At 67.5% G+C, this 22485-nt stretch overlaps 10 non-coding genes across 10 annotated transcripts; all 10 read right to left on the reverse strand.

The window, feature by feature from the left end:
* Positions 1-1736: 1736 nt before the first annotated feature.
* Positions 1737-1855, reverse strand: LOC141412346 (5S ribosomal RNA). Its single transcript, XR_012437185.1, has one exon. It is a non-coding gene; the product is annotated as a 5S ribosomal RNA (ribosomal RNA).
* Positions 1856-4005: 2150 nt separating this feature from the next.
* Positions 4006-4124, reverse strand: LOC141412745 (5S ribosomal RNA). Its single transcript, XR_012437587.1, has one exon. It is a non-coding gene; the product is annotated as a 5S ribosomal RNA (ribosomal RNA).
* A 2149-nt stretch (positions 4125-6273) lies between these two features.
* LOC141412888 (5S ribosomal RNA) lies at positions 6274-6392 on the reverse strand. Its single transcript, XR_012437730.1, has one exon. It is a non-coding gene; the product is annotated as a 5S ribosomal RNA (ribosomal RNA).
* A 2149-nt stretch (positions 6393-8541) lies between these two features.
* Positions 8542-8660, reverse strand: LOC141412456 (5S ribosomal RNA). Its single transcript, XR_012437295.1, has one exon. It is a non-coding gene; the product is annotated as a 5S ribosomal RNA (ribosomal RNA).
* Positions 8661-10820: 2160 nt separating this feature from the next.
* On the reverse strand, positions 10821-10939 carry LOC141412524 (5S ribosomal RNA). Its single transcript, XR_012437366.1, has one exon. It is a non-coding gene; the product is annotated as a 5S ribosomal RNA (ribosomal RNA).
* Positions 10940-13083: 2144 nt separating this feature from the next.
* On the reverse strand, positions 13084-13202 carry LOC141412734 (5S ribosomal RNA). Its single transcript, XR_012437576.1, has one exon. It is a non-coding gene; the product is annotated as a 5S ribosomal RNA (ribosomal RNA).
* A 2153-nt stretch (positions 13203-15355) lies between these two features.
* On the reverse strand, positions 15356-15474 carry LOC141412980 (5S ribosomal RNA). The gene has a single exon (XR_012437822.1). It is a non-coding gene; the product is annotated as a 5S ribosomal RNA (ribosomal RNA).
* A 2160-nt stretch (positions 15475-17634) lies between these two features.
* LOC141412525 (5S ribosomal RNA) lies at positions 17635-17753 on the reverse strand. The gene has a single exon (XR_012437367.1). It is a non-coding gene; the product is annotated as a 5S ribosomal RNA (ribosomal RNA).
* Positions 17754-19897: 2144 nt separating this feature from the next.
* LOC141412735 (5S ribosomal RNA) lies at positions 19898-20016 on the reverse strand. The gene has a single exon (XR_012437577.1). It is a non-coding gene; the product is annotated as a 5S ribosomal RNA (ribosomal RNA).
* Positions 20017-22169: 2153 nt separating this feature from the next.
* Positions 22170-22288, reverse strand: LOC141412981 (5S ribosomal RNA). The gene has a single exon (XR_012437823.1). It is a non-coding gene; the product is annotated as a 5S ribosomal RNA (ribosomal RNA).
* Positions 22289-22485: the final 197 nt, after the last annotated feature.

Here is a 22485-nt window from a genome sequence, read left to right on the forward strand (position 1 = left end):
CGTCCGGAAAGCGCCACTGCCCCTCCAGCCCATCAGGAAAACGGCAGCCGCGCCCTTCGCCGACCCGCTCCGCCCTCCTCCACACTCAGGGCCTGGGGCTGCGGGGCTGAATCGTGAGGCTTTCCAGCCCAGGACTTCACCTCTGGCCCCTTTCACACCCGGGATCTTGGGAAGAAGAAACAAAACCAAACACAGCCAAAGCCATCTCCTCCGACCCGGGGCCCCTCCACATCCCTTCCGATCCCGGGTTCCTGCCGGCCTCCCGGGGCGTTTCTCCCAGGCAGGCCTTCGCGGCCACTACACGGGGCTGAGCACTCGAGTCCTCGGGCGTCACGGGGCCCGCGGCCACGCCAAGCACGCACGACTCCCGGGTCTCGTCTGCTCCTGGGTGCCCTGGGCCTCTTCCCTGTGCCGCTGCTGGGTCTTGTGCCCCTGCTTGGCCTCCTTCAGACACGGCCCCGTGCTACGCGGCCACGTGCTACAGGATCGTGCCAGCAGAACTGGCCCTGGCTGAGCCCCGTACCCACCCTCCTGCCATCCCTGGCCCTGCTAGCAAATGGCAGAGATCCTCTGGCCTCCGAGCCCAGACAAAAATCCTGATGCAGTTGGCCGAGGGGCCGCAAACCAAGGCTTCGCTTGTTCCCGCTCAGGCCCCAGTCATACCCTCTTGTCCTTCGGCTGCTCGTGTGTGGGGTGGGGGAGAGGAGGGTGCGTCCCCGTGCGTGCGTGCATGGTCTGGGTGTCTCTGCGTGGTGTGTGTGTGTGTGTGTGTGTGTGTGTTAGATGCCGTGCCTGGTGTAGGTGGGGAAGAGCAAGCCCTCACGCACAGAGCCCCATCACACACTGGGGCCGGGCCGAGGGGGTCAATCTGCTCGGCCTGATTGCGTTGGGCATACATTGCAGAAGGTGGGTTTTCCAAGGCGGAGCAGAGGGTCCCGGCACCTGAGGTTGTCCACGGGGAGAATGTCTGTTCCACGGGGGCAAGCGGTCCCTTCCGTCGTGCCCAAGCCCATGTGACCCCGAAGGCCAGGTGGCCCCGGTCCTTGAGCTGACTGAGGAGTGCTTTGAGACCCGGAGGGTGGCACAGGCGACTGGGCGCCAGCGGCGGCCCTCCCTCCCTTTGAGCGGGACGGGGAGCTGCCGCTGGCATCCGGAGCTCTGGCGGCCTGCGCCCTCTGTCCCTGTGACCGCAGGCTCTGCCGTGGGAGGCGGGATCCCACGTAGAGTTCGCGCGCTGGCTGCCCTGTCTTGGGTTGAGCGACGGAGCGCGACGTGGAGCAGCACCCGACTGAGGCTCCCTGCTTCTCTGTCCCCTGGCGTCTTGCCCTGGACCCAGTGCACCACCTTGTGGCGAGCCCAGGTGTGGCGCGTCCCGCTGTGGGGCCCGCTTTGGTGCAGGACCCACTTTCTCATGGCTTCCGCACGTCCCTCCCCGCCCGCCTGGAGGGCAGTTGGGGAGCGGTCCCCAACGTGGCCTGGGACCAACCTCGCTGGTGACCCGTGTCGCGGGCGCGCGCCCCAGGAGAGTGTGGGGAGGGGAGAGGATTCGGGGACGTAGCTGTGAGGATTCGGTGTGCGTGGGTCTGGCAGGTGGCCCGGACGGGGTCGGGGTCGTGGTCACGGTGGGTCGTTGTGGTGGTGGTGGTGGTGGTGGTGCTGGGGGTGGTGGTGGTGGTGGGGGGGGTGGTGGTGAAGTCCCCGAAGACAAAAGGAGCAGCGAGGGAGGGAGGAGCAAAAGCCTACAGCACCCGGTATTCCCAGGCGGTCCCCCATCCAAGTACTAACCAGGCCCGACCCTGCTTAGCTTCCGAGATCAGACGAGATCGGGCGCGTTCAGGGTGGTATGGCCGTAGACGCTAGCCGCCGCCTCCGGGAGCCCCAAGAGCCTGCCGAGGGCCCCGGCGTGCGTCTCCACGCTGCTCTCCTGGCACGGCTGGGAGTCCGGGTGGGGGCTGGCAGCCCGGGGCCAGCGGCCAGAGGCCCCGCGCGCCTGCTCGGGCAGCCGGTCTCGCCCAGGTGGCCGCTGGGAGGCTTTCTTCCCGAGGTGTCCTGCTGCCAGGACGAGGGTCAAGTTTTCTCGGGGGAAAATTTCTCAGTGCTCTCGGGCGCTTGTTCTTCTGGGAATGTCCACTGCTGTGGCCAAGGCGGGGGACGCACAGCTCGGGCCAGGGCAAGCAGCCGCCCTCCTCCGTCGCCTCCTGGAGCCGTATCCTTGGGTGGGTGCGTGGCTCCCAGCGGAGGTCTCGGGGACCCTTCCGGCCCTCTTCGTCCGGAAAGCGCCACTGCCCCTCCAGCCCATCAGGAAAACGGCAGCCGCGCCCTTCGCCGACCCGCTCCGCCCTCCTCCACACTCAGGGCCTGGGGCTGCGGGGCTGAATCGTGAGGCTTTCCAGCCCAGGACTTCACCTCTGGCCCCTTTCACACCCGGGATCTTGGGAAGAAGAAACAAAACCAAACACAGCCAAAGCCATCTCCTCCGACCCGGGGCCCCTCCACATCCCTTCCGATCCCGGGTTCCTGCCGGCCTCCCGGGGCGTTTCTCCCAGGCAGGCCTTCGCGGCCACTACACGGGGCTGAGCACTCGAGTCCTCGGGCGTCACGGGGCCCGCGGCCACGCCAAGCACGCACGACTCCCGGGTCTCGTCTGCTCCTGGGTGCCCTGGGCCTCTTCCCTGTGCCGCTGCTGGGTCTTGTGCCCCTGCTTGGCCTCCTTCAGACCCGGCCCCGTGCTACGCGGCCACGTGCTACAGGATCGTGCCAGCAGAACTGGCCCTGGCTGAGCCCCGTACCCACCCTCCTGCCATCCCTGGCCCTGCTAGCAAATGGCAGAGATCCTCTGGCCTCCGAGCCCAGACAAAAATCCTGATGCAGTTGGCCGAGGGGCCGCAAACCAAGGCTTCGCTTGTTCCCGCTCAGGCCCCAGCCATACCCTCTTGTCCTTCGGCTGCTCGTGTGTGGGGTGGGGGAGAGGAGGGTGCGTCCCCGTGCGTGCGAGCGTGGTCTGGGTGTCTCTGCGTGGTGTGTGTGTGTGTGTGTGTGTGTGTGTGTGTGTTAGATGCCGTGCCTGGTGTAGGTGGGGAAGAGCAAGCCCTCACGCACAGAGCCCCATCACACACTGGGGCCGGGCCGAGGGGGTCAATCTGCTCGGCCTGATTGCGTTGGGCATACATTGCAGAAGGTGGGTTTTCCAAGGCGGAGCAGAGGGTCCCGGCACCTGAGGTTGTCCACGGGGAGAATGTCTGTTCCACGGGGGCAAGCGGTCCCTTCCGTCGTGCCCAAGCCCATGTGACCCCGAAGGCCAGGTGGCCCCGGTCCTTGAGCTGACTGAGGAGTGCTTTGAGACCCGGAGGGTGGCACAGGCGACTGGGCGCCAGCGGCGGCCCTCACTCCCTTTGAGCGGGACGGGGAGCTGCCGCTGGCATCCCGAGCTCTGGCGGCCTGCGCCCTCTGTCCCTGTGACCGCAGGCTCAGCCGTGGGAGGCGGGATCCCACGTAGAGGTCGCGCGCTGGCTGCCCTGTCTTGGGTTGAGCGACGGAGCGCGACGTGGAGCAGCACCCGACTGAGGCTCCCTTCTTCTCTGTCCCCTGGCGTCTTGCCCTGGACCCAGTGCACCACCTTGTGGCGAGCCCAGGTGTGGCGCGTCCCGCTGTGGGGCCCGCTGGGGTGCAGGACCCACTTTCTCATGGCTTCCGCACGTCCCTCCCCGCCCGCCTGGAGGGCAGTTGGGCAGCGGTCCCCAACGTGGCCGGGGACCAACCTCGCTGGTGACCCGTGTCACGGGCGCACGCCCCAGGAGAGTGTGGGGAGGGGAGAGGATTCGGGGACGTAGCTGTGAGGATTCGGTGTGCGTGGGTCTGGCGGGTGGCCCGGACGGGGTCGGGGTCGTGGTCACGGTGGGTCGTTGTGGTGGTGGTGGTGGTTGTGGTGCTGGGGGTGGTGGTGGGGGGGGGGGTGGTGGCGAAGTCCCCGAAGACAAAAGGAGCAGCGAGGGAGGGAGGAGCAAAAGCCTACAGCACCCGGTATTCCCAGGCGGTCTCCCATCCAAGTACTAACCAGGCCCGACCCTGCTTAGCTTCCGAGATCAGACCAGATCGGGCGCGTTCAGGGTGGTATGGCCGTAGACGCTAGCCGCCGCCTCCGGGAGCCCCAAGAGCCTGCCGAGGGCCCCGGCGTGCGTCTCCACGCTGCTCTGCTGGCACGGCTGGGAGTCCGGGTGGGGGCTGGCAGCCCGGGGCCAGCGGCCAGAGGCCCCGCGCGCCTGCTCGGGCAGCCGGTCTCGCCCAGGTGGCCGCTGGGTGGCTTTCTTCCCGAGGTGTCCTGCTGCCAGGACGAGGGTCAAGTTTTCTCGGGGGAAAATTTCTCAGTGCTCTCGGGCGCTTGTTCTTCTGGGAATGTCCACTGCTGTGGCCAAGGCGGGGGACGCACAGCTCGGGCCAGGGCAAGCAGCCGCCCTCCTCCGTCGCCTCCTGGAGCCGTATCCTTGGGTGGGTGCGTGGCTCCCAGCGGAGGTCTCGGGGACCCTTCCGGCCCTCTTCGTCCGGAAAGCGCCACTGCCCCTCCAGCCCATCAGGAAAACGGCAGCCGCGCCCTTCGCCGACCCGCTCCTCCCTCCTCCACACTCAGGGCCTGGGGCTGCGGGGCTGAATCGTGAGGCTTTCCAGCCCAGGACTTCACCTCTGGCCCCTTTCACACCCGGGATCTTGGGAAGAAGAAACAAAACCAAACACAGCCAAAGCCATCTCCTCCGACCCGGGGCCCCTCCACATCCCTTCCGATCCCGGGTTCCTGCCGGCCTCCCGGGGCGTTTCTCCCAGGCAGGCCTTCGCGGCCAATACACGGGGCTGAGCACTCGAGTCCTCGGGCGTCACGGGGCCGGCGGCCACGCCAAGCACGCACGACTCCCGGGTCTCGTCTGCTCCTGGGTGCCCTGGGCCTCTTCCCTGTGCCGCTGCTGGGTCTTGTGCCCCTGCTTGGCCTCCTTCAGACCCGGCCCCGTGCTACGCGGCCACGTGCTACAGGATCGTGCCAGCAGAACTGGCCCTGGCTGAGCCCCGTACCCACCCTCCTGCCATCCCTGGCCCTGCTAGCAAATGGCAGAGATCCTCTGGCCTCCGAGCCCAGACAAAAATCCTGATGCAGTTGGCCGAGGGGCCGCAAACCAAGGCTTCGCTTGTTCCCGCTCAGGCCCCAGCCATACCCTCTTGTCCTTCGGCTGCTCGTGTGTGGGGTGGGGGAGAGGAGGGTGCGTCCCCGTGCGTGCGTGCGTGGTCTGGGTGTCTCTGCGTGGTGTTTGTGTGTGTGTGTGTGTGTGTGTGTGTGTTAGATGCCGTGCCTGGTGTAGGTGTGGAAGAGCAAGCCGTCACGCACAGAGCCCCATCACACACTGGGGCCGGGCCGAGGGGGTCAATCTGCTCGGCCTGATTGCGTTGGGCATACATTGCAGAAGGTGGGTTTTCCAAGGCGGAGCAGAGGTTCCCGGCACCTGAGGTTGTCCACGGGGAGAATGTCTGTTCCACGGGGGCAAGCGGTCCCTTCCGTCGTGCCCAAGCCCATGTGAACCCGAAGGCCAGGTGGCCCCGGTCCTTGAGCTGACTGAGGAGTGCTTTGAGACCCGGAGGGTGGCACAGGCGACTGGGCGCCAGCGGCGGCCCTCCCTCCCTTTGAGCGGGATGGGGAGCTGCCGCTGGCATCCGGAGCTCTGGCGGCCTGCGCCCTCTGTCCCTGTGACCGCAGGCTCTGCCGTGGGAGGCGGGATCCCACGTAGAGGTCGCGCGCTGGCTGCCCTGTCTTGGGTTGAGCGACGGAGCGCGACGTGGAGCAGCACCCGACTGAGGCTCCCTGCTTCTCTGTCCCCTGGCGTCTTGCCCTGGACCCAGTGCACCACCTTGTGGCATGCCCAGGTGTGGCGCGTCCCGCTGTGGGGCCCGCTGGGGTGCAGGACCCACTTTCTCATGGCTTCCGCACGTCCCTCCCCACCCGCCTGGAGGGCAGTTGGGGAGCGGTCCCCAACGTGGCCTGGGACCAACCTCGCTGGTGACCCGTGTCGTGGGCGTGCGCCCCAGGAGAGTGTGGGGAGGGGAGAGGATTCGGGGACGTAGCTGTGAGGATTCGGTGTGCGTGGGTCTGGCGGGTGGCCCGGACGGGGTCGGGGTCGTGGTCACGGTGGGTCGTTGTGGTGGTGGTGGTGGTGGTGCTGGGGGTGGTGGTGGTGGTGGGGGGGTGGTGGTGAAGTCCCCGAAGACAAAAGGAGCAGCGAGGGAGGGAGGAGCAAAAGCCTACAGCACCCGGTATTCGCAGGCGGTCTCCCATCCAAGTACTAACCAGGCCCGACCCTGCTTAGCTTCTGAGATCAGACGAGATCGGGCGCGTTCAGGGTGGTATGGCCGTAGACGCTAGCCGCCGCCTGCGGGAGCCCCAAGAGCCTGCCGAGGGCCCCGGCGTGCGTCTCCACGCTGCTCTCCTGGCACGGCTGGGAGTCCGGGTGGGGGCTGGCAGCCCGGGGCCAGCGGCCAGAGGCCCCGCGCGCCTGCTCGGGCAGCCGGTCTCGCCCAGGTGGCCGCTGGGTGGCTTTCTTCCCGAGGTGTCCTGCTGCCAGGATGAGGGTCAAGTTTTCTCGGGGGAAAATTTCTCAGTGCTCTCGGGCGCTTGTTCTTCTGGGAATGTTCACTGCTCTGGCCAAGGCGGGGGACGCACAGCTCGGGCCAGGGCAAGCAGCCACCCTCCTCCGTCGCCTCCTGGAGCCGTATCCTTGGGTGGGTGCGTGGCTCCCAGCGGAGGTCTCGGGGACCCTTCCGGTCCTCTTCGTCCGGAAAGCGCCACTGCCCCTCCAGCCCATCAGGAAAACGGCAGCCGCGCCCTTCGCCGACCCGCTCCGCCCTCCTCCACACTCAGGGCCTGGGGCTGCGGGGCTGAATCGTGAGGCTTTCCAGCCCAGGACTTCACCTCTGGCCCCTTTCACACCCGGGATCTTGGGAAGAAGAAACAAAAATAAACACAGCCAAAGCCATCTCCTCCAACCCGGGGCCCCTCCACATCCCTTCCGATCCCGGGTTCCTGCCGGCCTCCCGGGGCGTTTCTCCCAGGCAGCCCTTCGCGGCCAATAAACGGGGCTGAGCACTCGAGTCCTCGGGCATCACGGGGCCGGCGGCCACGCCAAGCACGCACGACTCCCGGTTCTCGTCTGCTCCTGGGTGCCCTGGGCCTCTTCCCTGTGCCGCTGCTGGGTCTTGTGCCCCTGCTTGGCCTCCTTCAGACCCGGCCCCGTGCTACGCGGCCACGTGCTACAGGATCGTGCCAGCAGAACTGGCCCTGGCTGAGCCCCGTACCCACCCTCCTGCCATCCCTGGCCCTGCTAGCAAATGGCAGAGATCCTCTGGCCTCCGAGCCCAGACAAAAATCCTGATGCAGTTGGCCGAGGGGCCGCAAACCAAGGCTTCGCTTGTTCCCGCTCAGGCCCCAGCCATACCCTCTTGTCCTTCGGCTGCTCGTGTGTGGGGTGGGGGAGAGGAGGGTGCGTCCCCATGCGTGCGTGCGTGGTCTGGGTGTCTCTGCGTGGTGTTTGTGTCTGTGTGTGTGTGTGTGTGTGTGTTAGATGCCGTGCCTGGTGTAGGTGGGGAAGAGCAAGCCCTCACGCACAGAGCCCCATCACACACTGGGGCCGGGCCGAGGGGGTCAATCTGCTCGGCCTGATTGCGTTGGGCATACATTGCAGAAGGTGGGTTTTCCAAGGCGGAGCAGAGGTTCCCAGCACCTGAGGTTGTCCACAGGGAGAATGTCTGTTCCACGGGGGCAAGCGGTCCCTTCCGTCGTGCCCAAGCCCATGTGAACCCGAAGGCCAGGTGGCCCCGGTCCTTGAGCTGACTGAGGAGTGCTTTGAGACCCGGAGGGTGGCACAGGCGACTGGGCGCCAGCGGCGGCCCTCCCTCCCTTTGAGCGGGATGGGGAGCTGCCGCTGGCATCCGGAGCTCTGGCGGCCTGCGCCCTCTGTCCCTGTGACCGCAGGCTCTGCCGTGGGAGGCGGGATCCCACGTAGAGGTCGCGCGCTGGCTGCCCTGTCTTGGGTTGAGCGACGGAGCGCGACGTGGAGCAGCACCCGACTGAGGCTCCCTGCTTCTCTGTCCCCTGGCGTCTTGCCCTGGACCCAGTGCACCACCTTGTGGCATGCCCAGGTGCGGCGCGTCCCGCTGTGGGGCCCGCTGGGGTGCAGGACCCACTTTCTCATGGCTTCCGCACGTCCCTCCCCACCCGCCTGGAGGGCAGTTGGGGAGCGGTCCCCAACGTGGCCTGGGACCAACCTCGCTGGTGACCCGTGTCGTGGGCGTGCGCCCCAGGAGAGTGTGGGGAGGGGAGAGGATTCGGGGACGCAGCTGTGAGGATTCGGTGTGCGTGGGTCTGGCGGGTGGCCCGGACGGGGTCGGGGTCGTGGTCACGGTGGGTCGTTGTGGTGGTGGTGGTGGTGGTGCTGGGGGTGGTGGTGGTGGTGGGGGGGTGGTGGCGAAGTCCCCGAAGACAAAAGGAGCAGCGAGGGAGGGAGGAGCAAAAGCCTACAGCACCCGGTACTCCCAGGCGGTCTCCCATCCAAGTACTAACCAGGCCCGACCCTGCTTAGCTTCCGAGATCAGACGAGATCGGGCGCGTTCAGGGTGGTATGGCCGTAGACGCTAGCCGCCGCCTCCGGGAGCCCCAAGAGCCTGCCGAGGGCCCCGGCGTGCGTCTCCACGCTGCTCTCCTGGCACGGCTGGGAGTCCGGGTGGGGGCTGGCAGCCCGGGGCCTGCGGCCAGAGGCTCCGCGCGCCTGCTCGGGCAGCCGGTCTCGCCCAGGTGGCCGCTGGGTGGCTTTCTTCCCGAGGTGTCCTGCTGCCAGGACGAGGGTCAAGTTTTCTCGGGGGAAAATTTCTCAGTGCTCTCGGGCGCTTGTTCTTCTGGGAATGTTCACTGCTGTGGCCAAGGCGGGGGACGCACAGCTCGGGCCAGGGCAAGCAGCCGCCCTCCTCAGTCGCCTCCTGGAGCCGTATCCTTGGGTGGGTGCGTGGCTCCCAGCGGAGGTCTCGGGGACCCTTCTGGTCCTCTTCGTCCGGAAAGCGCCACTGCCCCTCCAGCCCATCAGGAAAACGGCAGCCGCGCCCTTCGCCGACCCGCTCCGCCCTCCTCCACGCTCAGGGCCTGGGGCTGCGGGGCTGAATCGTGAGGCTTTCCAGCCCAGGACTTCACCTCTGGCCCCTTTCACACCCGGGATCTTGGGAAGAAGAAACAAAACCAAACACAGCCAAAGCCATCTCCTCCGACCCGGGGCCCCTCCACATCCCTTCCGATCCCGGGTTCCTGCCGGCCTCCCGGGGCGTTTCTCCCAGGCAGGCCTTCGCGGCCACTACACGGGGCTGAGCACTCGAGTCCTCGGGCGTCACGGGGCCCGCGGCCACGCCAAGCACGCACGACTCCCGGGTCTCGTCTGCTCCTGGGTGCCCTGGGCCTCTTCCCTGTGCCGCTGCTGGGTCTTGTGCCCCTGCTTGGCCTCCTTCAGACCCGGCCCCGTGCTACGCGGCCACGTGCTACAGGATCGTGCCAGCAGAACTGGCCCTGGCTGAGCCCCATACCCACCCTCCTGCCATCCCTGGCCCTGCTAGCAAATGGCAGAGATCCTCTGGCCTCCGAGCCCAGACAAAAATCCTGATGCAGTTGGCCGAGGGGCCGCAAACCAAGGCTTCGCTTGTTCCCGCTCAGGCCCCAGCCATACCCTCTTGTCCTTCGGCTGCTCGTGTGTGGGGTGGGGGAGAGGAGGGTGCGTCCCCGTGCGTGCGTGCGTGGTCTGGGTGTCTCTGCGTGGTGTGTGTGTGTGTGTGTGCGTGTGTGTGTGTGTGTGTGTGTTAGATGCCGTGCCTGGTGTAGGTGGGGAAGAGCAAGCCCTCACGCACAGAGCCCCATCACACACTGGGGCCGGGCGAGGGGGTCAATCTGCTCGGCCTGATTGCGTTGGGCATACATTGCAGAAGGTGGGTTTTCCAAGGCGGAGCAGAGGGTCCCGGCACCTGAGGTTGTCCACGGGGAGAATGTCTGTTCCACGGGGGCAAGCGGTCCCTTCCGTCGTGCCCAAGCCCATGTGACCCCGAAGGCCAGGTGGCCCCGGTCCTTGAGCTGACTGAGGAGTGCTTTGAGACCCGGAGGGTGGCACAGGCGACTGGGCGCCAGCGGCGGCCCTCCCTCCCTTTGAGCGGGACGGGGAGCTGCCGCTGGCATCCGGAGCTCTGGCGGCCTGCGCCCTCTGTCCCTGTGACCGCAGGCTCTGCCGTGGGAGGCGGGATCCCACGTAGAGGTCGCGCGCTGGCTGCCCTGTCTTGGGTTGAGCGACGGAGCGCGACGTGGAGCAGCACCCGACTGAGGCTCCCTGCTTCTCTGTCCCCTGGCGTCTTGCCCTGGACCCAGTGCACCACCTTGTGGCGAGCCCAGGTGTGGCGCGTCCCGCTGTGGGGCCCGCTGGGGTGCAGGACCCACTTTCTCATGGCTTCCGCACGTCCCTCCCGGCCCGCCTGGAGGGCAGTTGGGGAGCGGTCCCCAACGTGGCCTGGGACCAACCTCGCTGGTGACCCGTGTCGCGGGTGCGCGCCCCAGGAGAGTGTGGGGAGGGGAGAGGATTCGGGGACGTAGCTGTGAGGATTCGGTGTGAGTGGGTCTGGCGGGTGGCCCGGACGGGGTCGGGGTCGTGGTCACGGTGGGTCGTTGTGGTGGTGGTGGTGGTGGTGGTGCTGGGGGTGGTGGTGGTGGTGGGGGGGGTGGTGGCGAAGTCCCCGAAGACAAAAGGAGCAGCGAGGGAGGGAGGAGCAAAAGCCTACAGCACCCGGTACTCCCAGGCGGTCCCCCATCCAAGTACTAACCAGGCCCGACCCTGCTTAGCTTCCGAGATCAGACGAGATCGGGCGCGTTCAGGGTGGTATGGCCGTAGACGCTAGCCGCCGCCTCCGGGAGCCCCAAGAGCCTGCCGAGGGCCCCGGCGTGCGTCTCCACGCTGCTCTCCTGGCACGGCTGGGAGTCCGGGTGGGGGCTGGCAGCCCGGGGCCAGCGGCCAGAGACCCCGCGCGCCTGCTCGGGCAGCCGGTCTCGCCCAGGTGGCCGCTGGGTGGCTTTCTTCCCGAGGTGTCCTGCTGCCAGGACGAGGGTCAAGTTTTCTCGGGGGAAAATTTCTCAGTGCTCTCGGGTGCTTGTTCTTCTGGGAATGTCCACTGCTGTGGCCAAGGCGGGGGACGCACAGCTCGGGCCAGGGCAAGCAGCCGCCCTCCTCCGTCGCCTCCTGGAGCCGTATCCTTGGGTGGGTGCGTGGCTCCCAGCGGAGGTCTCGGGGACCCTTCCGGTCCTCTTCGTCCGGAGAGCGCCACTGCCCCTCCAGCCCATCAGGAAAACGGCAGCCGCGCCCTTCGCCGACCCGCTCCGCCCTCCTCCACACTCAGGGCCTGGGGCTGCGGGGCTGAATCGTGAGGCTTTCCAGCCCAGGACTTCACCTCTGGCCCCTTTCACACCCGGGATCTTGGGAAGAAGAAACAAAACCAAACACAGCCAAAGCCATCTCCTCCGACCCGGGGCCCCTCCACATCCCTTCCGATCCCGGGTTCCTGCCGGCCTCCCGGGGCGTTTCTCCCAGGCAGGCCTTCGCGGCCACTACACGGGGCTGAGCACTCGAGTCCTCGGGCGTCACGGGGCCCGCGGCCACGCCAAGCACGCACGACTCCCGGGTCTCGTCTGCTCCTGGGTGCCCTGGGCCTCTTCCCTGTGCCGCTGCTGGGTCTTGTGCCCCTGCTTGGCCTCCTTCAGACCCGTCCCCGTGCTACGCGGCCACGTGCTACAGGATCGTGCCAGCAGAACTGGCCCTGGCTGAGCCCCGTACCCACCCTCCTGCCATCCCTGGCCCTGCTAGCAAATGGCAGAGATCCTCTGGCCTCCGAGCCCAGACAAAAATCCTGATGCAGTTGGCCGAGGGGCCGCAAACCAAGGCTTCTCTTGTTCCCGCTCAGGCCCCAGCCATACCCTCTTGTCCTTCGGCTGCTCGTGTGTTGGGTGGGGGAGAGGAGGGTGCGTCCCCGTGCGTGCGTGCGTGGTCTGGGTGTCTCTGCGTGGTGTGTGTGTGTGTGTGTGTGTGTGTTAGATGCCGTGCCTGGTGTAGGTGGGGAAGAGCAAGCCCTCACGCACAGAGCCCCATCACACACTGGGGCCGGGCCGAGGGGGTCAATCTGCTCGGCCTGATTGCGTTGGGCATACATTGCAGAAGGTGGGTTTTCCAAGGCGGAGCAGAGGGTCCCGGCACCTGAGGTTGTCCACGGGGAGAATGTCTGTTCCACGGGGGCAAGCGGTCCCTTCCGTCGTGCCCAAGCCGATGTGACCCCGAAGGCCAGGTGGCCCCGGTCCTTGAGCTGACTGAGGAGTGCTTTGAGACCCGGAGGGTGGCACAGGCGACTGGGCGCCAGCGGCGGCCCTCCCTCCCTTTGAGCGGGACGGGGAGCTGCCGCTGGCATCCGGAGCTCTGGCGGCCTGCGCCCTCTGTCCCTGTGACCGCAGGCTCTGCCGTGGGAGGCGGGATCCCACGTAGAGGTGGCGCGCTGGCTACCCTGTCTTGGGTTGAGCGACGGATCGCGACGTGGAGCAGCACCCGACTGAGGCTCCCTGCTTCTCTGTCCCCTGGCGTCTTGCCCTGGACCCAGTGCACCACCTTGTGGCGAGCCCAGGTGTGGCGCGTCCCGCTGTGGGGCCCGCTGGGGTGCAGGACCCACTTTCTCATGGCTTCCGCACGTCCCTCCCCGCCCGCCTGGAGGGCAGTTGGGGAGCGGTCCCCAACGTGGCCTGGGACCAACCTCGCTGGTGACCCGTGTCGCGGGCGCGCGCCCCAGGAGAGTGTGGGGAGGGGAGAGGATTCGGGGACGTAGCTGTGAGGATTCGGTGTGCGTGGGTCTGGCGGGTGGCCCGGACGGGGTCGGGGTCGTGGTCACGGTGGGTCGTTGTGGTGGTGGTGGTGGTAGTGGTGCTGGGGGTGGTGGTGGTGGTGGGGTGGTGGTGGCGAAGTCCCCGAAGACAAAAGGAGCAGCGAGGGAGGGAGGAGCAAAAGCCTACAGCACCCGGTATTCCCAGGCGGTCTGCCATCCAAGTACTAATCAGGCCCGACCCTGCTTAGCTTCCGAGATCAGACGAGATCGGGCGCGTTCAGGGTGGTATGGCCGTAGACGCTAGCCGCCGCCTCCGGGAGCCCCAAGAGCCTGCCGAGGGCCCCGGCGTGCGTCTCCACGCTGCTCTCCTGGCACGGCTGGGAGTCCGGGTGGGGGCTGGCAGCCCGGGGCCAGCGGCCAGAGGCCCCGCGCGCCTGCTCGGGCAGCCGGTCTCGCCCAGGTGGCCGCTGGGTGGCTTTCTTCCCGAGGTGTCCTGCTGCCAGGACGAGGGTCAAGTTTTCTCGGGGGAAAATTTCTCAGTGCTCTCGAGCGCTTGTTCTTCTGGGAATGTCCACTGCTGTGGCCAAGGCGGGGGACGCACAGCTCGGGCCAGGGCAAGCAGCCGCCCTCCTCCGTCGCCTCCTGGAGCCGTATCCTTGGGTGGGTGCGTGGCTCCCAGCGGAGGTCTCGGGGACCCTTCCGGTCCTCTTCGTCCGGAAAGCGCCACTGCCCCTCCAGCCCATCAGGAAAACGGCAGCCGCGCCCTTCGCCGACCCGCTCCGCCCTCCTCCACGCTCAGGGCCTGGGGCTGCGGGGCTGAATCGTGAGGCTTTCCAGCCCAGGACTTCACCTCTGGCCCCTTTCACACCCGGGATCTTGGGAAGAAGAAACAAAACCAAACACAGCCAAAGCCATCTCCTCCGACCCGGGGCCCCTCCACATCCCTTCCGATCCCGGGTTCCTGCCGGCCTCCCGGGGCGTTTCTCCCAGGCAGGCCTTCGCGGCCACTACACGGGGCTGAGCACTCGAGTCCTCGGGCGTCACGGGGCCCGCGGCCACGCCAAGCACGCACGACTCCCGGGTCTCGTCTGCTCCTGGGTGCCCTGGGCCTCTTCCCTGTGCCGCTGCTGGGTCTTGTGCCCCTGCTTGGCCTCCTTCAGACCCGGCCCCGTGCTACGCGGCCACGTGCTACAGGATCGTGCCAGCAGAACTGGCCCTGGCTGAGCCCCGTACCCACCCTCCTGCCATCCCTGGCCCTGCTAGCAAATGGCAGAGATCCTCTGGCCTCCGAGCCCAGACAAAAATCCTGATGCAGTTGGCCGAGGGGCCGCAAACCAAGGCTTCTCTTGTTCCCGCTCAGGCCCCAGCCATACCCTCTTGTCCTTCGGCTGCTCGTGTGTGGGGTGGGGGAGAGGAGGGTGCGTCCCCGTGCGTGCGTGCGTGGTCTGGGTGTCTCTGCGTGGTGTGTGTGTGTGTGTGTGTGTGTGTGTGTGTGTGTTAGATGCCGTGCCTGGTGTAGGTGGGGAAGAGCAAGCCCTCACGCACAGAGCCCCATCACACACTGGGGCCGGGCCGAGGGGGTCAATCTGCTCGGCCTGATTGCGTTGGGCATACATTGCAGAAGGTGGGTTTTCCAAGGCGGAGCAGAGGGTCCCGGCACCTGAGGTTGTCCACGGGGAGAATGTCTGTTCCACGGGGGCAAGCGGTCCCTTCCGTCGTGCCCAAGCCGATGTGACCCCGAAGGCCAGGTGGCCCCGGTCCTTGAGCTGACTGAGGAGTGCTTTGAGACCCGGAGGGTGGCACAGGCGACTGGGCGCCAGCGGCGGCCCTCCCTCCCTTTGAGCGGGACGGGGAGCTGCCGCTGGCATCCGGAGCTCTGGCGGCCTGCGCCCTCTGTCCCTGTGACCGCAGGCTCTGCCGTGGGAGGCGGGATCCCACGTAGAGGTCGCGCGCTGGCTTCCCTGTCTTGGGTTGAGCGACGGATCGCGACGTGGAGCAGCACCCGACTGAGGCTCCCTGCTTCTCTGTCCCCTGGCGTCTTGCCCTGGACCCAGTGCACCACCTTGTGGCGAGCCCAGGTGTGGCGCGTCCCGCTGTGGGGCCCGCTGGGGTGCAGGACCCACTTTCTCATGGCTTCCGCACGTCCCTCCCCGCCCGCCTGGAGGGCAGTTGGGGAGCGGTCCCCAACGTGGCCTTGGACCAACCTCGCTGGTGACCCGTGTCGCGGGCGTGCGCCCCAGGAGAGTGTAGGGAGGGGAGAGGATTCGGGGACGAAGCTGTGAGGATTCGGTGTGCGTGGTTCTGGCGGGTGGCCCGGACGGGGTCGGGGTCGTGGTCACGGTGGGTCGTTGTGGTTGTGGTGGTGGTTGTGGTGCTGGGGGTGGTGGTGGTGGGGGGGGGTGGTGGCGAAGTCCCCGAAGACAAAAGGAGCAGCGAGGGAGGGAGGAGCAAAAGCCTACAGCCCCCGGTATTCCCAGGCGGTCTCGCATCCAAGTACTAACCAGGCCCGACCCTGCTTAGCTTCCGAGATCAGACGAGATCGGGCGCGTTCAGGGTGGTATGGCCGTAGACGCTAGCCGCCGCCTCCGGGAGCCCCAAGAGCCTGCCGAGGGCCCCGGCGTGCGTCTCCACGCTGCTCTCCTGGCACGGCTGGGAGTCCGGGTGGGGGCTGGCAGCCCGGGGCCTGCGGCCAGAGGCTCCGCGCGCCTGCTCGGGCAGCCGGTCTCGCCCAGGTGGCCGCTGGGTGGCTTTCTTCCCGAGGTGTCCTGCTGCCAGGACGAGGGTCAAGTTTTCTCGGGGGAAAATTTCTCAGTGCTCTCGGGCGCTTGTTCTTCTGGGAATGTTCACTGCTGTGGCCAAGGCGGGGGACGCACAGCTCGGGCCAGGGCAAGCAGCCGCCCTCCTCAGTCGCCTCCTGGAGCCGTATCCTTGGGTGGGTGCGTGGCTCCCAGCGGAGGTCTCGGGGACCCTTCTGGTCCTCTTCGTCCGGAAAGCGCCACTGCCCCTCCAGCCCATCAGGAAAACGGCAGCCGCGCCCTTCGCCGACCCGCTCCGCCCTCCTCCACGCTCAGGGCCTGGGGCTGCGGGGCTGAATCGTGAGGCTTTCCAGCCCAGGACTTCACCTCTGGCCCCTTTCACACCCGGGATCTTGGGAAGAAGAAACAAAACCAAACACAGCCAAAGCCATCTCCTCCGACCCGGGGCCCCTCCACATCCCTTCCGATCCCGGGTTCCTGCCGGCCTCCCGGGGCGTTTCTCCCAGGCAGGCCTTCGCGGCCACTACACGGGGCTGAGCACTCGAGTCCTCGGGCGTCACGGGGCCCGCGGCCACGCCAAGCACGCACGACTCCCGGGTCTCGTCTGCTCCTGGGTGCCCTGGGCCTCTTCCCTGTGCCGCTGCTGGGTCTTGTGCCCCTGCTTGGCCTCCTTCAGACCCGGCCCCGTGCTACGCGGCCACGTGCTACAGGATCGTGCCAGCAGAACTGGCCCTGGCTGAGCCCCATACCCACCCTCCTGCCATCCCTGGCCCTGCTAGCAAATGGCAGAGATCCTCTGGCCTCCGAGCCCAGACAAAAATCCTGATGCAGTTGGCCGAGGGGCCGCAAACCAAGGCTTCGCTTGTTCCCGCTCAGGCCCCAGCCATACCCTCTTGTCCTTCGGCTGCTCGTGTGTGGGGTGGGGGAGAGGAGGGTGCGTCCCCGTGCGTGCGTGCGTGGTCTGGGTGTCTCTGCGTGGTGTGTGTGTGTGTGTGTGCGTGTGTGTGTGTGTGTGTGTGTTAGATGCCGTGCCTGGTGTAGGTGGGGAAGAGCAAGCCCTCACGCACAGAGCCCCATCACACACTGGGGCCGGGCGAGGGGGTCAATCTGCTCGGCCTGATTGCGTTGGGCATACATTGCAGAAGGTGGGTTTTCCAAGGCGGAGCAGAGGGTCCCGGCACCTGAGGTTGTCCACGGGGAGAATGTCTGTTCCACGGGGGCAAGCGGTCCCTTCCGTCTTGCCCAAGCCCATGTGACCCCGAAGGCCAGGTGGCCCCGGTCCTTGAGCTGACTGAGGAGTGCTTTGAGACCCGGAGGGTGGCACAGGCGACTGGGCGCCAGCGGCGGCCCTCCCTCCCTTTGAGCGGGACGGGGAGCTGCCGCTGGCATCCGGAGCTCTGGCGGCCTGCGCCCTCTGTCCCTGTGACCGCAGGCTCTGCCGTGGGAGGCGGGATCCCACGTAGAGGTCGCGCGCTGGCTGCCCTGTCTTGGGTTGAGCGACGGAGCGCGACGTGGAGCAGCACCCGACTGAGGCTCCCTGCTTCTCTGTCCCCTGGCGTCTTGCCCTGGACCCAGTGCACCACCTTGTGGCGAGCCCAGGTGTGGCGCGTCCCGCTGTGGGGCCCGCTGGGGTGCAGGACCCACTTTCTCATGGCTTCCGCACGTCCCTCCCGGCCCGCCAGGAGGGCAGTTGGGGAGCGGTCCCCAACGTGGCCTGGGACCAACCTCGCTGGTGACCCGTGTCGCGGGTGCGCGCCCCAGGAGAGTGTGGGGAGGGGAGAGGATTCGGGGACGTAGCTGTGAGGATTCGGTGTGAGTGGGTCTGGCGGGTGGCCCGGACGGGGTCGGGGTCGTGGTCACGGTGGGTCGTTGTGGTGGTGGTGGTGGTGGTGGTGCTGGGGGTGGTGGTGGTGGTGGGGGGGGTGGTGGCGAAGTCCCCGAAGACAAAAGGAGCAGCGAGGGAGGGAGGAGCAAAAGCCTACAGCACCCGGTACTCCCAGGCGGTCCCCCATCCAAGTACTAACCAGGCCCGACCCTGCTTAGCTTCCGAGATCAGACGAGATCGGGCGCGTTCAGGGTGGTATGGCCGTAGACGCTAGCCGCCGCCTCCGGGAGCCCCAAGAGCCTGCCGAGGGCCCCGGCGTGCGTCTCCACGCTGCTCTCCTGGCACGGCTGGGAGTCCGGGTGGGGGCTGGCAGCCCGGGGCCAGCGGCCAGAGACCCCGCGCGCCTGCTCGGGCAGCCGGTCTCGCCCAGGTGGCCGCTGGGTGGCTTTCTTCCCGAGGTGTCCTGCTGCCAGGACGAGGGTCAAGTTTTCTCGGGGGAAAATTTCTCAGTGCTCTCGGGCGCTTGTTCTTCTGGGAATGTCCACTGCTGTGGCCAAGGCGGGGGACGCACAGCTCGGGCCAGGGCAAGCAGCCGCCCTCCTCCGTCGCCTCCTGGAGCCGTATCCTTGGGTGGGTGCGTGGCTCCCAGCGGAGGTCTCGGGGACCCTTCCGGTCCTCTTCGTCCGGAGAGCGCCACTGCCCCTCCAGCCCATCAGGAAAACGGCAGCCGCGCCCTTCGCCGACCCGCTCCGCCCTCCTCCACACTCAGGGCCTGGGGCTGCGGGGCTGAATCGTGAGGCTTTCCAGCCCAGGACTTCACCTCTGGCCCCTTTCACACCCGGGATCTTGGGAAGAAGAAACAAAACCAAACACAGCCAAAGCCATCTCCTCCGACCCGGGGCCCCTCCACATCCCTTCCGATCCCGGGTTCCTGCCGGCCTCCCGGGGCGTTTCTCCCAGGCAGGCCTTCGCGGCCACTACACGGGGCTGAGCACTCGAGTCCTCGGGCGTCACGGGGCCCGCGGCCACGCCAAGCACGCACGACTCCCGGGTCTCGTCTGCTCCTGGGTGCCCTGGGCCTCTTCCCTGTGCCGCTGCTGGGTCTTGTGCCCCTGCTTGGCCTCCTTCAGACCCGTCCCCGTGCTACGCGGCCACGTGCTACAGGATCGTGCCAGCAGAACTGGCCCTGGCTGAGCCCCGTACCCACCCTCCTGCCATCCCTGGCCCTGCTAGCAAATGGCAGAGATCCTCTGGCCTCCGAGCCCAGACAAAAATCCTGATGCAGTTGGCCGAGGGGCCGCAAACCAAGGCTTCTCTTGTTCCCGCTCAGGCCCCAGCCATACCCTCTTGTCCTTCGGCTGCTCGTGTGTTGGGTGGGGGAGAGGAGGGTGCGTCCCCGTGCGTGCGTGCGTGGTCTGGGTGTCTCTGCGTGGTGTGTGTGTGTGTGTGTGTGTGTGTTAGATGCCGTGCCTGGTGTAGGTGGGGAAGAGCAAGCCCTCACGCACAGAGCCCCATCACACACTGGGGCCGGGCCGAGGGGGTCAATCTGCTCGGCCTGATTGCGTTGGGCATACATTGCAGAAGGTGGGTTTTCCAAGGCGGAGCAGAGGGTCCCGGCACCTGAGGTTGTCCACGGGGAGAATGTCTGTTCCACGGGGGCAAGCGGTCCCTTCCGTCGTGCCCAAGCCGATGTGACCCCGAAGGCCAGGTGGCCCCGGTCCTTGAGCTGACTGAGGAGTGCTTTGAGACCCGGAGGGTGGCACAGGCGACTGGGCGCCAGCGGCGGCCCTCCCTCCCTTTGAGCGGGACGGGGAGCTGCCGCTGGCATCCGGAGCTCTGGCGGCCTGCGCCCTCTGTCCCTGTGACCGCAGGCTCTGCCGTGGGAGGCGGGATCCCACGTAGAGGTCGCGCGCTGGCTACCCTGTCTTGGGTTGAGCGACGGATCGCGACGTGGAGCAGCACCCGACTGAGGCTCCCTGCTTCTCTGTCCCCTGGCGTCTTGCCCTGGACCCAGTGCACCACCTTGTGGCGAGCCCAGGTGTGGCGCGTCCCGCTGTGGGGCCCGCTGGGGTGCAGGACCCACTTTCTCATGGCTTCCGCACGTCCCTCCCCGCCCGCCTGGAGGGCAGTTGGGGAGCGGTCCCCAACGTGGCCTGGGACCAACCTCGCTGGTGACCCGTGTCGCGGGCGCGCGCCCCAGGAGAGTGTGGGGAGGGGAGAGGATTCGGGGACGTAGCTGTGAGGATTCGGTGTGCGTGGGTCTGGCGGGTGGCCCGGACGGGGTCGGGGTCGTGGTCACGGTGGGTCGTTGTGGTGGTGGTGGTGGTAGTGGTGCTGGGGGTGGTGGTGGTGGTGGGGTGGTGGTGGCGAAGTCCCCGAAGACAAAAGGAGCAGCGAGGGAGGGAGGAGCAAAAGCCTACAGCACCCGGTATTCCCAGGCGGTCTGCCATCCAAGTACTAATCAGGCCCGACCCTGCTTAGCTTCCGAGATCAGACGAGATCGGGCGCGTTCAGGGTGGTATGGCCGTAGACGCTAGCCGCCGCCTCCGGGAGCCCCAAGAGCCTGCCGAGGGCCCCGGCGTGCGTCTCCACGCTGCTCTCCTGGCACGGCTGGGAGTCCGGGTGGGGGCTGGCAGCCCGGGGCCAGCGGCCAGAGGCCCCGCGCGCCTGCTCGGGCAGCCGGTCTCGCCCAGGTGGCCGCTGGGTGGCTTTCTTCCCGAGGTGTCCTGCTGCCAGGACGAGGGTCAAGTTTTCTCGGGGGAAAATTTCTCAGTGCTCTCGGGCGCTTGTTCTTCTGGGAATGTCCACTGCTGTGGCCAAGGCGGGGGACGCACAGCTCGGGCCAGGGCAAGCAGCCGCCCTCCTCCGTCGCCTCCTGGAGCCGTATCCTTGGGTGGGTGCGTGGCTCCCAGCGGAGGTCTCGGGGACCCTTCCGGTCCTCTTCGTCCGGAAAGCGCCACTGCCCCTCCAGCCCATCAGGAAAACGGCAGCCGCGCCCTTCGCCGACCCGCTCCGCCCTCCTCCACGCTCAGGGCCTGGGGCTGCGGGGCTGAATCGTGAGGCTTTCCAGCCCAGGACTTCACCTCTGGCCCCTTTCACACCCGGGATCTTGGGAAGAAGAAACAAAACCAAACACAGCCAAAGCCATCTCCTCCGACCCGGGGCCCCTCCACATCCCTTCCGATCCCGGGTTCCTGCCGGCCTCCCGGGGCGTTTCTCCCAGGCAGGCCTTCGCGGCCACTACACGGGGCTGAGCACTCGAGTCCTCGGGCGTCACGGGGCCCGCGGCCACGCCAAGCACGCACGACTCCCGGGTCTCGTCTGCTCCTGGGTGCCCTGGGCCTCTTCCCTGTGCCGCTGCTGGGTCTTGTGCCCCTGCTTGGCCTCCTTCAGACCCGGCCCCGTGCTACGCGGCCACGTGCTACAGGATCGTGCCAGCAGAACTGGCCCTGGCTGAGCCCCGTACCCACCCTCCTGCCATCCCTGGCCCTGCTAGCAAATGGCAGAGATCCTCTGGCCTCCGAGCCCAGACAAAAATCCTGATGCAGTTGGCCGAGGGGCCGCAAACCAAGGCTTCTCTTGTTCCCGCTCAGGCCCCAGCCATACCCTCTTGTCCTTCGGCTGCTCGTGTGTGGGGTGGGGGAGAGGAGGGTGCGTCCCCGTGCGTGCGTGCGTGGTCTGGGTGTCTCTGCGTGGTGTGTGTGTGTGTGTGTGTGTGTGTGTGTGTGTGTTAGATGCCGTGCCTGGTGTAGGTGGGGAAGAGCAAGCCCTCACGCACAGAGCCCCATCACACACTGGGGCCGGGCCGAGGGGGTCAATCTGCTCGGCCTGATTGCGTTGGGCATACATTGCAGAAGGTGGGTTTTCCAAGGCGGAGCAGAGGGTCCCGGCACCTGAGGTTGTCCACGGGGAGAATGTCTGTTCCACGGGGGCAAGCGGTCCCTTCCGTCGTGCCCAAGCCGATGTGACCCCGAAGGCCAGGTGGCCCCGGTCCTTGAGCTGACTGAGGAGTGCTTTGAGACCCGGAGGGTGGCACAGGCGACTGGGCGCCAGCGGCGGCCCTCCCTCCCTTTGAGCGGGACGGGGAGCTGCCGCTGGCATCCGGAGCTCTGGCGGCCTGCGCCCTCTGTCCCTGTGACCGCAGGCTCTGCCGTGGGAGGCGGGATCCCACGTAGAGGTCGCGCGCTGGCTTCCCTGTCTTGGGTTGAGCGACGGATCGTGACGTGGAGCAGCACCCGACTGAGGCTCCCTGCTTCTCTGTCCCCTGGCGTCTTGCCCTGGACCCAGTGCACCACCTTGTGGCGAGCCCAGGTGTGGCGCGTCCCGCTGTGGGGCCCGCTGGGGTGCAGGACCCACTTTCTCATGGCTTCCGCACGTCCCTCCCCGCCCGCCTGGAGGGCAGTTGGGGAGCGGTCCCCAACGTGGCCTTGGACCAACCTCGCTGGTGACCCGTGTCGCGGGCGTGCGCCCCAGGAGAGTGTAGGGAGGGGAGAGGATTCGGGGACGAAGCTGTGAGGATTCGGTGTGCGTGGTTCTGGCGGGTGGCCCGGACGGGGTCGGGGTCGTGGTCACGGTGGGTCGTTGTGGTTGTGGTGGTGGTTGTGGTGCTGGGGGTGGTGGTGGTGGGGGGGGGTGGTGGCGAAGTCCCCGAAGACAAAAGGAGCAGCGAGGGAGGGAGGAGCAAAAGCCTACAGCCCCCGGTATTCCCAGGCGGTCTCGCATCCAAGTACTAACCAGGCCCGACCCTGCTTAGCTTCCGAGATCAGACGAGATCGGGCGCGTTCAGGGTGGTATGGCCGTAGACGCTAGCCGCCGCCTCCGGGAGCCCCAAGAGCCTGCCGAGGGCCCCGGCGTGCGTCTCCACGCTGCTCTCCTGGCACGGCTGGGAGTCCGGGTGGGGGCTGGCAGCCCGGGGCCAGCGGCCAGAGGCCCCGCGCGCCTGCTCGGGCAGCCGGTCTCGCCCAGGTGGCCGCTGGGTGGCTTTCTTCCCGAGGTGTCCTG

The sequence above is a fragment of the Castor canadensis genome, chromosome 10 (genome assembly GCF_047511655.1).
Source record: "Castor canadensis chromosome 10, mCasCan1.hap1v2, whole genome shotgun sequence".
Taxonomy (NCBI): Eukaryota; Metazoa; Chordata; class Mammalia; order Rodentia; family Castoridae; genus Castor; species Castor canadensis.